We start from the raw sequence: 14,433 nt of genomic DNA on the forward strand, positions 1-14,433 counted from the left end.
GCGCTTGTTGCTCGCCATTTTCCCACATGTCTCTTCCGTCACCTAGTGTCGTCAACTGAGGGGAGCGGGCCATATTCCTTGTCATGTCCAAGATTGAGTGGTGCTGTGACTCAGCATCCACCATGGCTTGGATGAATGCCTCATGGGTTGAGGTGTCAGACGCAAAGGGTTCCATCAGCAATCAGATATTAGCAAGGATCACTGCTTGGAATTTATGTCATCCCCCAAAACAAGATAATCCCCTACAGAAATTAAATGATAATCCACCCTCTTGTAGACAGGGCGGTTCCCACGCCTCAACCAACCTGGATCCCGCAAACCAAGAGGAGGGAACATTGCCAAACCAAATGCCAGATTTGGAAAGAGTGTACTTAAGATCCAGAGATGATATAAATCCAAAAACAGAGTGTTAGCATGTAAGAGGGGCAGGTGAGAACGTCAGAGAGAGTGTGCTAAGTGTAAGGCTTAAGAAACCCATCATCTCAATCAACCTATTGCCCATCAGACTTTTAAAATTTAAAATTTAAAATGTCCTCAGAAAGTAGAGGAACCAGAAACGGTGAATTCCCCTCCCTGGAAAAACCAGAGGATACAAGCTCCAACCCCAGATTAGGATTGAAGATTCTATACCATCACAACAATAGATGTAGAACCAACCCCGACATGGCCACCACCTAAAGCATAATCTAATGGAAAAAGTCTTACAAGGCTGTGAAATAATGAATGAGCTTGTCCACATATACCAAATTGTATACATATCTTGTGTCTGTAAACATGGTGCTTCTACCGGGAAGAATGATGGGCAAGAAAAAGCTAAAAATTTAGTCCCGACTGGCATCAAGTACACGAGAGAATTGGACAGAGTGTGTATTGAAGATGCAAAACATGATGTATATGGCGAGATAAGAAGAAAGATTATATGGAATAATTCCGAAAAAAGAAGAGGCGAGAGAAGTTAAAAAAATATAACCGACATTGCAATAACAACATGGAATCAGTCCCCAAAATAGCCAGACAATTAAACTACATTAAGACCTACTTATAAAAATGGAAAATACAAATCCTGAATATCTATGTATAGTCCAACCAAAGTGTATTCTGTAGACATCCAAGTATTAAACTCACAAGCTATTTTATTTGAGTTGTCTTAAATGCCATGTAGTGTTTCAATCCAACACCCCTCTACATGCCTATCATCTACAACTTCTGCTCCCCAAATTCAATGGCCTTTTATCCACATAAGTGGATGAAAATTCTATATTACCTCTGCGATTGGACAAAACAGTACAAATACCATGGTTTCCACTCATCTCCAAACCCATTTCACTAATTCTTTTTGACAAGTCATTTTTGGCATCTGAAGAAATACACTTGAATCTCTAGTGTGACTCCTGAGAATTTGTTGACACAAATATACAAATGTGTAGCGTAAGCACTTTGGAATTAGATCCAAAAACAACGATCTCTCACAACAACAAGACACTTCACGTTGCACCACTCAACGAATTCAGCTCTTAGGTCGCACACCATGCCATAGAGAATACATAGACCTCACCAATCTCACCGATCGATCCTTTGAAAACTCTACAAATTAACATATGCCTAAGCCACAATCGACATTCAACGATTTTATGTAATGTAGATAAATTGAATGGTGCACGTCCCGACTTTGTGCCTTTTACAAAGCTTATGTTGGATCTGCGGATTGACTGTGTTGGATGTGCTATCAACACCAAATCAACTGTCTGATTCCTAAGAGCATCAAACACCTTTGCCAAAGTTTTTTTTTTTTAACTGGCATACAAGTATTTTAAAATTTTCTTCAATTTATGATTAAGTAGTTGCATTGTTTTCATCTAAAAATCCGCCTCTTTATTTTATTTCGCTGCCGGTAAGCAATCTGAACTTCTTCTGCTAAATTCGCTAAATTAAGTATGTGGAAAATGAGCTGGCCACAACAATTGAATCCCTACGATCCATACTTGTTAATGCATTTCCCAACTATTCCAGCTTGCAAGGATAATTCTTCCCCTCCTATTCACCAGAATGCTCATAGCATTCTTGGACCATCTCCCCAATATCTTCTCCATGCATGTAGTTGCAGAAGACTAGAGCCCACACAATCGACATAACACTCTTTGAATCACCGGCCACAATTTTTTCAGCCCTCACAACCTGGTGTTGGTCTGTGTCTCTGAAGGGATCTCCCCATTGCTTCGATTCTCCAACAACTCCAAAAATAACTTTAATAATTTGATGGACAAGTAAAAACAAAAAACAAAAAATATACTTTCTTATTTCCCTTGGCCTAGGAAGGGCCAAGGACTAGGCCCATATAAGCTCTAATACCAATTTAAAAAATTGATCACAATCTCAATTAATCAAATAATGTTACACATAAATACATGTCGTGTTGTCTCAAGATAGATAGACTATTTTGGACACACAATCACTTGGTTGAGAGAATATCTCAACCACACACAAATCTAGGAAACATCTATATCTAAACAACTCCTAAGGAATAACAACATACTCTTTTACATAGAAATAATCACAACTGAGACAAGTAAGATTCAGGAATTATCTTTTCCAAATATATGTCTATATAATTATATTTATTTTTAAAACTTCCCGAAAAAACCATTAAATTTATAATGAATAAATACAATACCTTGCTAATTGTGTAAGACAAACGAGAGAAATAAATACCCTACTAATTGTTTAAGAAAATCGGGAGACATAATATTTGAATATAAACTTTATATTATCATTCAAATCACAAAAAAATTTCAAACAAAAAAAAGAGGCTTATGGTAATTCACCTGATCACTTTTTGATTACCATATTTTTTTTTTCAAATACACAAACACCCAAATCAATCTAACAAATACACAAACATCCAGATTAGCCTAAAAAACTATATTAGTCTTTACTTTAATCTTATCAGCCTAAAATTTGTCCAGTCTTCCAAGAACAACTCTTTTTCATGATGCAACACAACATATTCTAGCCCACCCCACCAAAAAAAACCGTAAATTAATTTATCAATATTTTTTTAATGTGTTTAAATCTTCATGCTTTTGGGTTTCACTTCTCCTCTATTTTATTATCAATAATTCTACCTAGATTAAATTATGATAATACCAACACATGAATCAAATCCTTTGTAAAATAACAAACTTTGTATACTGTAGTGCTAGTTTATATATATTTTTTTCCATTCATTTTTCTTCATGTTTTGATATTGTCTTTTTCCTGCAAAATTTCCATCAACTGATTTCCTCATTCTGCTTACAGATACAAGATTTTGAAGCATACGAGTTGTAGTTGGCAAGGATGAATTCTCATAAAACTCCATTGGAACTTCTCATAAAAAGATAACAAAAGATTTGGTACCAGATCATTAGATAAGGAATTTTGTGTTGTTTTGTAGTTCTTTCTTTTCCTTTTTATTTTTGGATTCAAATGGCGTCAAAGCAGATTGCTCACATTTGCAAAATTTTTTTAGAAGGTTCACCACTATTATTATATATGCAGTCCTGGAATGGGTGTTGATATTTTTGTTATTAATTGGGCCTCTACTTTCTTATCCGACTAACAAGTTCACAGAGTATTTTGGGCTCCATCCTCCCTGTCAGTGGCATTCCGGGATTGATCATGCCTTGGGCAATGAAGAACCGACCTTCTATACAAAATTCGTCTACTATCTCTGTTATCCATGATAACTCCTAGAAATAATTTTTAGTTTGTTTAGTCATTTATATAGGGTGTTTATGGTTAGGTTCGTGTAAAACCTGACATAGGGTCCATTTAATGTTTGATAGGGTCATCATAAAAAGAAAAGGTCATAATTCCATCTATTTTGAGGTTATCATTTCATAATAGACTTGTATGATAGTTTTACAAAGTTTCACAACAACTGTAGTTCAACAAACCCAGAATTCACTACAAAAGTCCCTGACAGTTCTGTAGCAAAACAGTCCATTTCGACACTTGTCTCGCTACGAAAGTTCTTTGCTGTGTAATGGTTTTATTGTAAATGATTGTTAGTGATGTGGAAGTCATACTAAGTCATTATACACCTTTATTCTCATGTCCTCCACTCCTTTTCATTCACCCTTACCTCTCCTTTTCCCCTTTATATCATCTGCTGCTATCAAAAAGTTCACAAGTGTTGTCGTGGAATAAGGTTTGCGCTATCAAACAAGTTTAGCCGTGTTCTGAGTGAGGTCTAGGTGTTCTAAATTTGGTTTGTAGGTGAAGAGGAAGCAAATCACAAGAAACTCTCAACATGTTGATAAGCATAGAAACCATAAAAAAATATAAAGGAGGGGCTGTAGTACATAATGAGCCCATAGATATGAAAATTCTTGAAGAAGATCCAACTTTTACATAGTCATTTTCCAGCGTGGGATGTCTTCGATTTTGCCAAAAATTGTAGGGTTTTCATGCACAAATCACTAAATATTTCACCCTCAATTTCACAGGGACTGTTACGAAGGTTGGCATCTTAAGTTTCAATGCCTCCCCAGACACCATTTCTCTTGATACTGAAATCCGAAGGTGTGGGGAAACATGGTTTAAAGTCTAGAAGTTCCAGTTACAAAATTGTGATGAATTATTGAAGGAAGAACATTAAGGGATTGATATGACAGTGGGCATCCCTGGAACTTGCCTAAAGGAGCATTATTCCAAGTTGCTGATGGTTATTCAAAAATATTTTACATGTGAAGGAAGTTTCCATATGGTTTACCAATACCGCTTCACGTTACTGCTCCACTTCACAGGTAAACAACCCTTATATATCCCTTTCTTTCTCTTCAGAAGTTTAGGAAAGATGTCTGAGAAGGTTCAAGCAAAACCAGATACAAGTAGTACCTCTGTTTTTCATCATGGTCTTATAAAATTGTTAGTAGTTGAAGAGTTAAATAGATTGAACATAGATTGGATTACCTTTTTGTTCCTAAGTGGATATGAACTAGATGTTGCTACCCCCTTTAGAAAAACTCCAAAATCTAAATCCACAACCCCTAGAAAAGAGCAACAATCAGTAAAAGGGTAGAAATCAGTAGCAGAGCTGCAACCAGTGGCAGAGCAACCTGTAATTGAAGCTTCCACCAGCACTAAAAGGAGGATGACGAGAAGACAAAGTAGAGAACATAGTACAAATAAGGGTAAACTGACTGACATTCTAGAAGTTATAGACATTGAAGAAAGTCTAGTTGAGCAGCCTATAGAAGTGACCCAAATTGAAACCAAGAAGAAAAGCAAGAGAGCTAAGAAATTAGAATTTACTCAAGAAGAACATGGTTTCATTTTTAGGCCAAGGAAACCTGTCACAAGATCAATGCAACAAGTTGAAGAGATACCTGAAGCACCATTGGATAAAACAAAACCATCAAAGAAACCATCAAAGAAAAAGAAAGGCAAGGAGGTTGTTCAAGAAAAAAGTGAAATAGAGGTCTTACAAGAAAATTTAAGGGAGGTGAGACAAGAAGTTATCAAGACCAAGCTTGAGTTTGATGAATACCAAAATGAAGTGTTAAGACAGATAGATTTTTATGATGAAATTGCAGACAAATAAAAAAAGATGATAAGGAGGACTCTACCTTTACATAGAATGTTGGAACATATGTATAAAAGGAATAGCTGGTTACAGGCAGATAGAAAAATCTTACAGGGACAAATCACAACACTAGAAACTCAAATTGAAATGATTCAGGCTGAGCTCAAAAAGAGAAAACTTAAGATTATTGCTGAAGTAAGTGCTACTCCATGATATGGTAAAGTTTTCAATTTTGTCTTCACTATACCTAAATCAATCAACTCAGCCATATATATAGTCAACATGATATTAGGAGTCATAAGGAGGCATTAAGAATCATGAAAACTAGAAAAACCCAGAATTTTGGAACTTTCGTAGCAACTGCCCATAATGAAGCCGAGAATTTGCTACGAAATTGTTGTAGCTTTCCATGGAGGTTAAGGCTGGTCTAAAGTTCAACAAAGATAATTCTAAAGGCCTATGTTTAGCTTATAAACATCAAAGAAGACCTCAGAACCAACAGAGAGAGAAAAGAGGTAGCATAAGAGTGTTTTTTGAAGTTTCTACCAAAGTTTGCTACGAAACTATTGAAAACGTTGTTTTTGCTATGAAATCATAAAAACATATTTTTATGATTTCATAGCAAAAACAATGTTTTTAGCAGTTTTGTAGCAAACTTTGGTAGAAACTTCAAAAAACACTCTTATGCTACCTCTTTTCTCTCTCTGTTGGTTCTGAGGTCTTCTTTGATGTTTATAAGCTAAACATAGGCCTTTATAATTGTCTTTGCTGAACTTTACACCGCCCTTAACCTCCATGGAAATCTACAACAATTTTGTAGAAAATTCTCGACTTCATTATGGGCAGTTGCTACAATAGTTCCAAAATTCCGGGTTTTTCTAGTTTTCATGATTCTTAATGCCTCCTTATGACTTCTAATATCATGTTGACTATATATATGGTTGAGTTGACTGATTTAGGTATAGTGAAGACACAATTGAAAACTTTACCATATCACGGAGTAGCACTTACTTTAGCAATAATCTTGAGGTTTCTCTTTTTGAGCTCAACCTGAATCATTTCAATTTGAGTTTCCAATTCTTTGACTTGTCCTGGTAGGATTTCTCTATTTGCATGTAACCAACTATTCCTTTTATACATATGTTCCAAAATTCTGTGTAAAGGTAGAGTCCTCCTTATCATCTTTTTTTATTTGTCTGTAGTTTCACCATAAAAATTTATCTCTCTTAACACTTATTTTGGTATTCATCAAACTCAAGCTTGGTCTTGATAGCTTCTTGTCTGGCCTCACTTATGTGTTCTTGTAAGACCTCTATTTCACTTTTTTCTTGAACAACCTCCTTGCCTTTCTTTTTCTTCGATGGTTTTGTTTTATCCAATGGTGCTTTAGGTAGCTCTGCAACTTGCTGCATTTATCTTGTGACGGGTTTCCTTGGCCTAAAAATGAAACCATGTTCTTCTTGAGTAAAGTATAATTTCTTAGCTCTCTTTTTTTCTTCTTGGTTTCAATTTGGGTCACTTCTACAGGCTGCTCAATTGGACTTTATTCAATTTTTATAGCTTCTAGAATGTCAGTCAGTTTTCCCTTCTTTGTACTCTGTTCTCTACCTTGTCTTCTGGTCATCCTCCTGTTAGTGTTGGTGGAAGCTTCAATTACAGGTTTCTCTGCCACTAGTTGAATCTTTGCTACTGATTTATGCCCTTTTACTGATTGCTGCTATTTTCTAGGGGTTGTGGATTTAGATTTTGGAGTTTTTGTAGAGGGGGTAGCAACATCTAGTTCATATCCACTTAGGAAAAAAAAGGTAAGCCAATCTCTGTTCAACCTATTTAACTCTTCAACTACTAACAATTTGATAAGACCATGATGAAAACTAGAGGTACTAATTGTATTTGGTTTAGCTTGAGCCTTTTTAGCCATCTTTCCTAAACTTTTGAAGAGATATAAAGGGATATCTAAGGGCTGTTTACCTGTGAAGTGGAGCAACAACCTGAAGTGGTATTGGTAGACCATATGGAACCTTCCTTCACATGTAAAATACTTTTGAATAACCATCAAAACTTGGAATAATGCTCCTTAAGGCAAGTTCTGGGGATGCCCACTATCATATCAATCCCTTGATGCTATTCCTTTAAGAATTCATCACAATTTTGTAACTAGAACTTCTGAACTTTAAACCATGTTTCCCCTGACCTTGGGATTTTAGTAGCATGAGAAATGGTGTCTGGGGAGACATTCAAACTTAAGATGCCAACCTTCATGCCAATCCCTATGAAATTGAGGGCGAAATCTTTAGTGATTTGCACATGAAAACCCTGCAATTTTTTGTAAAATCGAAGACATCCCATGCTGGAAAATGACTGTGCAAAAGTTGGGTCTTCTTCAAGCAATTTCATATCTATGGGCTCATAACATACTACAACCCCTCCTTTGTATTGTTTTCTGGTTGCCATGCTTATCAACACATTGAGAGCTTCTTGTGAGCTGCTTCCTATTCACCTGCAAACCAAATTTAGAACACCTAGACCTCACTCAAAACACGACTAAACTTGTTTGACAACACAAACCTTATTCCATGAAAACACGTGAACTGTTTGATAGAAGTAGATTATATAAAGGGGAAAAGGAGAGGTAAGGGCGAATGAAAAGGAGTGGAGGACACGAGAATAAAGGTGTATAATGACTCAGTATGACTTCGACATCACTAACAATCATTTACAATAAAACCATTACACAACAACAAAATTTCGTAGCGAGACAAGTGTCGGAATGGATAATTTTGCTACGAAACTATTAGGGACTTTCATACTGAATTCTACGTTTGTTGAACTGCAGTTGCTGCGAAAGTTTGTAAAAATGTCATGCAAGTCTATTATGAAATGATAACCTCAAAATATATGGAATTATGACCTTTTATTTTTATGATGACCCTATCAAACATTAAATGGACCCTATGATAGGTTTTACATGAACCTAAACATAAACACCCTATCTAAGATGACTAAACAAGCTAAAAATTATTTCTAGGAGTTACCATGAATAACAATGGCTCCAATGGGGATGATGCACCCTTGTAGTGCATCAAAGAACTAGTAGACCAGTTGCCTTATTGAAAACTGAAAATTGATGACATAATATCCAAGTTTTTATGGCCTTCACTTCGGGCTCAAACTTGTCAAATAGATCATCCACACCTACAAATGAGAAAATAAAAATGGAGTATATACAATGGTGTTTCTTTCAACTGAGTAGGATCAAGAGATATAATGTTTGAGAAACTTGCCATTGATAGGTCCTCCCCCATACAATTGACCATCCATCTCTTGCAATATGAATGTATTATTTCCATGATAGGTTGAGATCTTATATGGCCCCTTCCAGAGATTTTCAAACTTGCCGTGTTTTCCTTTATCTTCAATCTGAGCCTCCCACTTCAAAACTACATATTGAGGACTGGAATTTTCTTCTTTTGTCTTTTTGTCAAATATTTTTAATTTTGTTATGAGATTGCTGATGATTGTTGTAAACTTCTTCTCTTTTTTCTTGCAGAGAAATTAGTTGGTTGATCCTCCTTTGGATAGCATTTGGTTCTTCTTCTAGTCCCTGCAATAGTTTCATGACTGGAACTCCAAGAGAACTAGGAAAAACAACTTCAGTTCCATAAACTAACTCATAAGGAGAAACTCCTATAGACCTTTTAGTACAAATTATGTCAGCCCATAAAGAAAATTTAAGTTTTAAATGCCATGACCTTTTATTTTCCTACAAAATCTTTTTGATGATTCTAACTAGGCTTTTGTTTGATGATTTAGCCAAGCCATTACCTTGGGGGTAATAGGCTGTAGAATGACCAAGAGTGATATTATACTGGTTACAAAAACTTACCAACCTTTTTGATTTGAAAGCTTGAGCATTGTCAGTGATGATCTTCATGGGGCAACCAAATCTTGACATGATGTTGTTTTCCAGAAATTGAATAATGACTGCATCTGTAGCTTGTCTTGTGGGAATTGCTTCAATCCACTTTGTGAAGTAATTAGTGGCGGTTAAGATCCACCGATGTTGGCCTGAATATGTAGGATGTATTTCACCAATAAAATCTAACCCCCACTGCTGGAAAGGGGCTTCCACAAAAATAGGTTTCAAATGCAATGAGAGTAACTTCCTTTTCCCATAAAATATTTTACATTCATGACAAGCAACAACCTTTTTACATGTAGTTGGGCTCAGTTATCGACATCAACAGAAAGTGGTTATAGATTTAAATCTAGTAGATTCCTAGTTGAATTCCAACTATTGTAAAACAAAAAATCCCTATGAGGACTCTGTTAGTTAGAAGAAAAGTAGGAATAGGTCTCTGGATTAGTGGATCGAATTTGACCGAGGTGGCAAGATAATGTAAAGAGATATTTTTTCTATAAATAATTAGGTTTTTGAATTTGAGGAGGGTTGATGGAGAATGTGAAGAACTGACCTTTTGTAATCTTTTGATCCTTTAATAGAAAATTTGCAGCAACTTTGTTTTTGTACCTGAGATTCATGTCATGGATTTCATGTGTTTTTATCATGTTGTTTCTAGTTTTACATAGTATATTGATTACTTAGAAATCTTGTCAAACTGCTCCAATTTCCTTCATTTACTATGTATGACTGTGGATGTTAATTTGATATCAGTTTCAAAGCTATAGATGCCTCAACTTCCATCAAACACTATTGTTGGCCATAATTTGTTTTAATTTGACTCCATGCCCAATGGTGGCAGTCATCACATTTTTCTTCACCTGTAAAACTGCAAAAAGAGATCAGAGTTAGTCATCTATTGTTTGAATTGTTTCAAGTAAATTTGAGAAGTTTTTTAGAGAGAGCCCTCTCAGATTGGAAGGGCTAACTTCCAGTCCAAGTGGTTTGAAACAGTTACACTAGGTTAAAGGTTGAGACAACCCAATTCTTTCTAGCCCAGTGATAACAATCTCCATGCCAGAGAAATTTCCTCTGTGGGTTACTTTTATGTTCATAAGAAGCTCTCTGATAGGCAAGGTATGTGTGAAGACTGCTTGCTTTCATTTTCTACATAGGATAGATCTAATTCGTGTGCAGATAGATATTAGGTGGAAAACTTTGGTGTGATTCATGAGTGTAGTGGTGTTCAGATTAAATTGGATTCCAAGATGGAGATGATGGTGATAAAAAATAATAAGGAATTCTAGTCTATTTTTAGATGGGTAATCATGGGGGTGAAAATAAATATGGGATTCATATGGGTAATAACCTGGGTATGACTAGACATGATTTTCATATAGAGCATCAAAGTGAAGGCAATGAACTTGAAATTCATCCAAGTTTCCAGATGGGTGACACCAATATGATGAAGAAAAAATTGACATATTGCAACCTTTGTTCTTGCTGCAAGGCTCCCGTGAAGATCATATTTCTTTTGCTACCTAACTAAATTGAAATATAGGCAAGATAAGGATACAATTGATTTGGCTTTGGTAAATGCATAGATATAATTGGTTGACGATGCAATGGCTCGGGTGGAGCTCCATTGGTCAAAGATGACCAACGATGATGTTCTACAATGTCGTGAGTGGTTGTTTGTCTCAGAAGTAACACCACTATGCATTCCTCTATGCTCAGCCTATCCTGCGCCACAATCACACTCCTGCCGCACAACTTGAGCAAACACGTGTTCCTTTCCCATTCGTTCTAGACAGGCGACAAAAGTCCCCCAGAGCATCTCCCTTAAAAACACCTTCAGTGTAAATATATATGAACATGGTTTCAATGGGTTCTTGGGCCGCAATATACACATGGTACAATGTTGAGAAAGATACATAATTGCAACCCATATGATCTTCCCATATACATTTGGGAGATTATACAATCGACGGTGGAGAATTAGGCCTTTAAATCGTATGGTGGAGAATGATTAGGGTAAAAAATAATAATTAACCCTATACTTATCATTTTCACTCTGCTCGCAAGGTGCCTTGTTCTTGGAACAAATTCTTAGCTATATGGCCTCTATTACCCTTGCAATAATTTGGGGGTTTTTAATTGCACAGGTAACTGGTAAAAGTTATATGAGTTCATTGTTAAACTTATTATTCTCCTTTACTACCTACAACATTTATCATAAAAATGTTTATACTCACAAGTTTTCTTCAAAATGGAAGCATGTCGTTTTGATTTCAAAACCAGTGGTTTTGGTACAAACCCCTCTGTTATTTCTCCATTTTCTGTACATGGGAATGCCCCAACACGGTTTTTGGATTGCATTTTTCTAGTATATAATTGTTGTCAAGAGACAAGGGTATCTACTGTTATATCTTGTTACCTTTCTATAGATGTGCAACTGGAGCATTCCCACAAATTCTTCTATGCATCAACCAAACCCATTATGGGTAATAATTAATCCATTTTTCTACTTTGGTATGGGTCTTTGTGACTAGATTTGTTGGAATAGGGGATGCATGTATACCCAGTCACCCACTATCATGTTTTTTTTTTTTGCAAGATATATTTCGTTGCAGTAAGAGGGACTTGGTTTATTTTATTTCCAGTGCGAGCTTTCGAGGATTCCCTTCCTCTATAGTTTAATTTCCTATCTATGAATTTTCCTGGCCACCACTGATAATGGCTAAGGCTCATCAGTGATGCTAGGATGTCTTCTTTTATTATTTTGGGGTTTCACTCTTAGTTTTTTTTTGTCAGAACCCTAAAATTGTTTCTCTTAGTTGATTTTTTCCTTTCATAGACTTGGATTCCTCGTTCAAAATTTTATTAACCCACAGTTACTTTGTGCTCAAAGCCATGGATAAAGAGGTATTAGACTTTATTTCTCATGTATATAGCTTTACCTCATTCAATTTCTTGTTGTGTCTATCACTTTGAAATTTGGGTTAAACCCTTGAACGAGCATTCAAAATTCCATCACTAATTGCGGTTATAGGTAAGCCCATATGACCTAGTAGCTTGATAAAAATCTTCAGAGTAGCTTGTACATTCAAAGGTTAATTTCAAATTATTGATTATTACAGGTCAACATACCTTGAATTCTCCATTCATCCTAAATTTCTTCATGGCGTATGACAACAATTAGGCTTTATGAGCCATGACCCAAATCACAGTCTTCTCCCATTATTATATGTTCAACCATAAAGGGTTTTTCATTTTTATGGTTCGACCTTAGAGACCTTAGTTAGACATCATTTTTGCCTCATATATTAGCCCTATAGCTTTGTAAAGTTACTACTTTATTTTATAAATACTTTTCATTTCATTTTTTTTTAAAATGCATACCTGCATAAACCTGGCTATATACATTCCTTTTTGAAAATATTAAAAAGAATTATTTTGTTTTCTTTTAATCTGTTCATCATTCTGACATCATATATATTTACTGTACACATTGTCTATGGTTTTTTAATATTTTCAGTCACAAATTTTCTCCAAAGTTTCTTGTTTAATTGTAACCATATTTTGGATTTCCTTTAATTCTTATTATTGAAATATCTGTATACTTATGCTAACTCAACTCGCTATTATACATGTTACATGATGTCCTCTATTGATTCAATAAGAGCTTGCCATATATACAATTTAATTCAAATGACCATGTAATTCATACAACCTATTTGATAGTTGACTTATGGTCGATTTCTTAATGAATTGTTCCTTAGGTAGTTACACTACCTTGCCTTTCATAATTTGGACTCTTTTATAGTTCTATTTATGTGAAGAAGTATTAATGTGTGTATTCTACCATAATATTTATGTGTATAAACTCAACAGTAGGATTTAAGGAAAAATATAGTTAATTTTGTAGGTGCATGCATATAGAAATGCACTATACGTTATCACCATTTTGTCGACTGAATAATTTGTCTATTTTTTTATTTTATTTTATGAATAACATGGATATTCCCTACTTCCTTATCCACCATTCATGGCTTACAAAAAATATTTATGATAATATTTCTCCATTATTGTATGCCATTCATTTATATAAATGAAAAGTATTACAATTTCTTCAAAATAATATCTCCTTAAGCAAATCAATTTCAATTTCTTAGTTTTCCTTTTCCACTGCATACTATACTATATATTTGTCGGTAACATTTCAACAATCATTTTTACTTAATTATCTCAATAAATGAGAGAGAGAGAGTGTACACCGAACTATATAATTAGTTGGGGCAAAGTGTGTGTGTGTGTGTGTATATCTAGAGAGAGAGAGAGAGAGAGAGAGAGAGAGAGAGAGAGAGAGAGAGAGAGAGGAAGTTTGTGCAAGTACAACGTAGTTTATTTAAATAAATAAACATACTGTGGCTAGTACCCAATTTTCTTCTTCCTTATCCCATCCAATTAGTTCCTTTACTACACCACGATTCCTATGATCTAGATCATATAATGCACATAATACCATGTATTTCCAGAAATCACTAGCTTAGAAAACATTCTATCTATGCATGCAATTTTTGTTTTATATAACCAATCCATAAGTTCAATGCTCAAATTAACCTATAACACCATTAACCATTTCAAGGTCAATTTATAAAACATATAAAAAAAGTCATCTAACTATAATTAATTGCTTGGGAATTGTTTAAGAATAGAGCACGTTCCACCCAACCTTGAGCTATCTCCAATAATCCCCCCTGAGCTAAGATCTTCTTGCCATTAGGATTCAACAACCTCTTTGGTTCCTATGTGGTTTATTTTATAGATTTCGTCCCCAACGTATTTTTAACAGTGTCTTGCTTTATGGTTTGCTATCCTTTTGCCTGGGCCTTTTTGTTTTTGTTTTTGTTTTTTTGTTTGTTTGTTTGTTTTGTTGTTGTTGTTGTTGTTTTGTTTCGTTTGT

The sequence above is a fragment of the Pinus tabuliformis genome, chromosome X, assembly GCF_031772625.1.
Source record: "Pinus tabuliformis cultivar Carrire ecotype Pingquan chromosome X, CPIR1, whole genome shotgun sequence".
Taxonomy (NCBI): Eukaryota; Viridiplantae; Streptophyta; class Pinopsida; order Pinales; family Pinaceae; genus Pinus; species Pinus tabuliformis.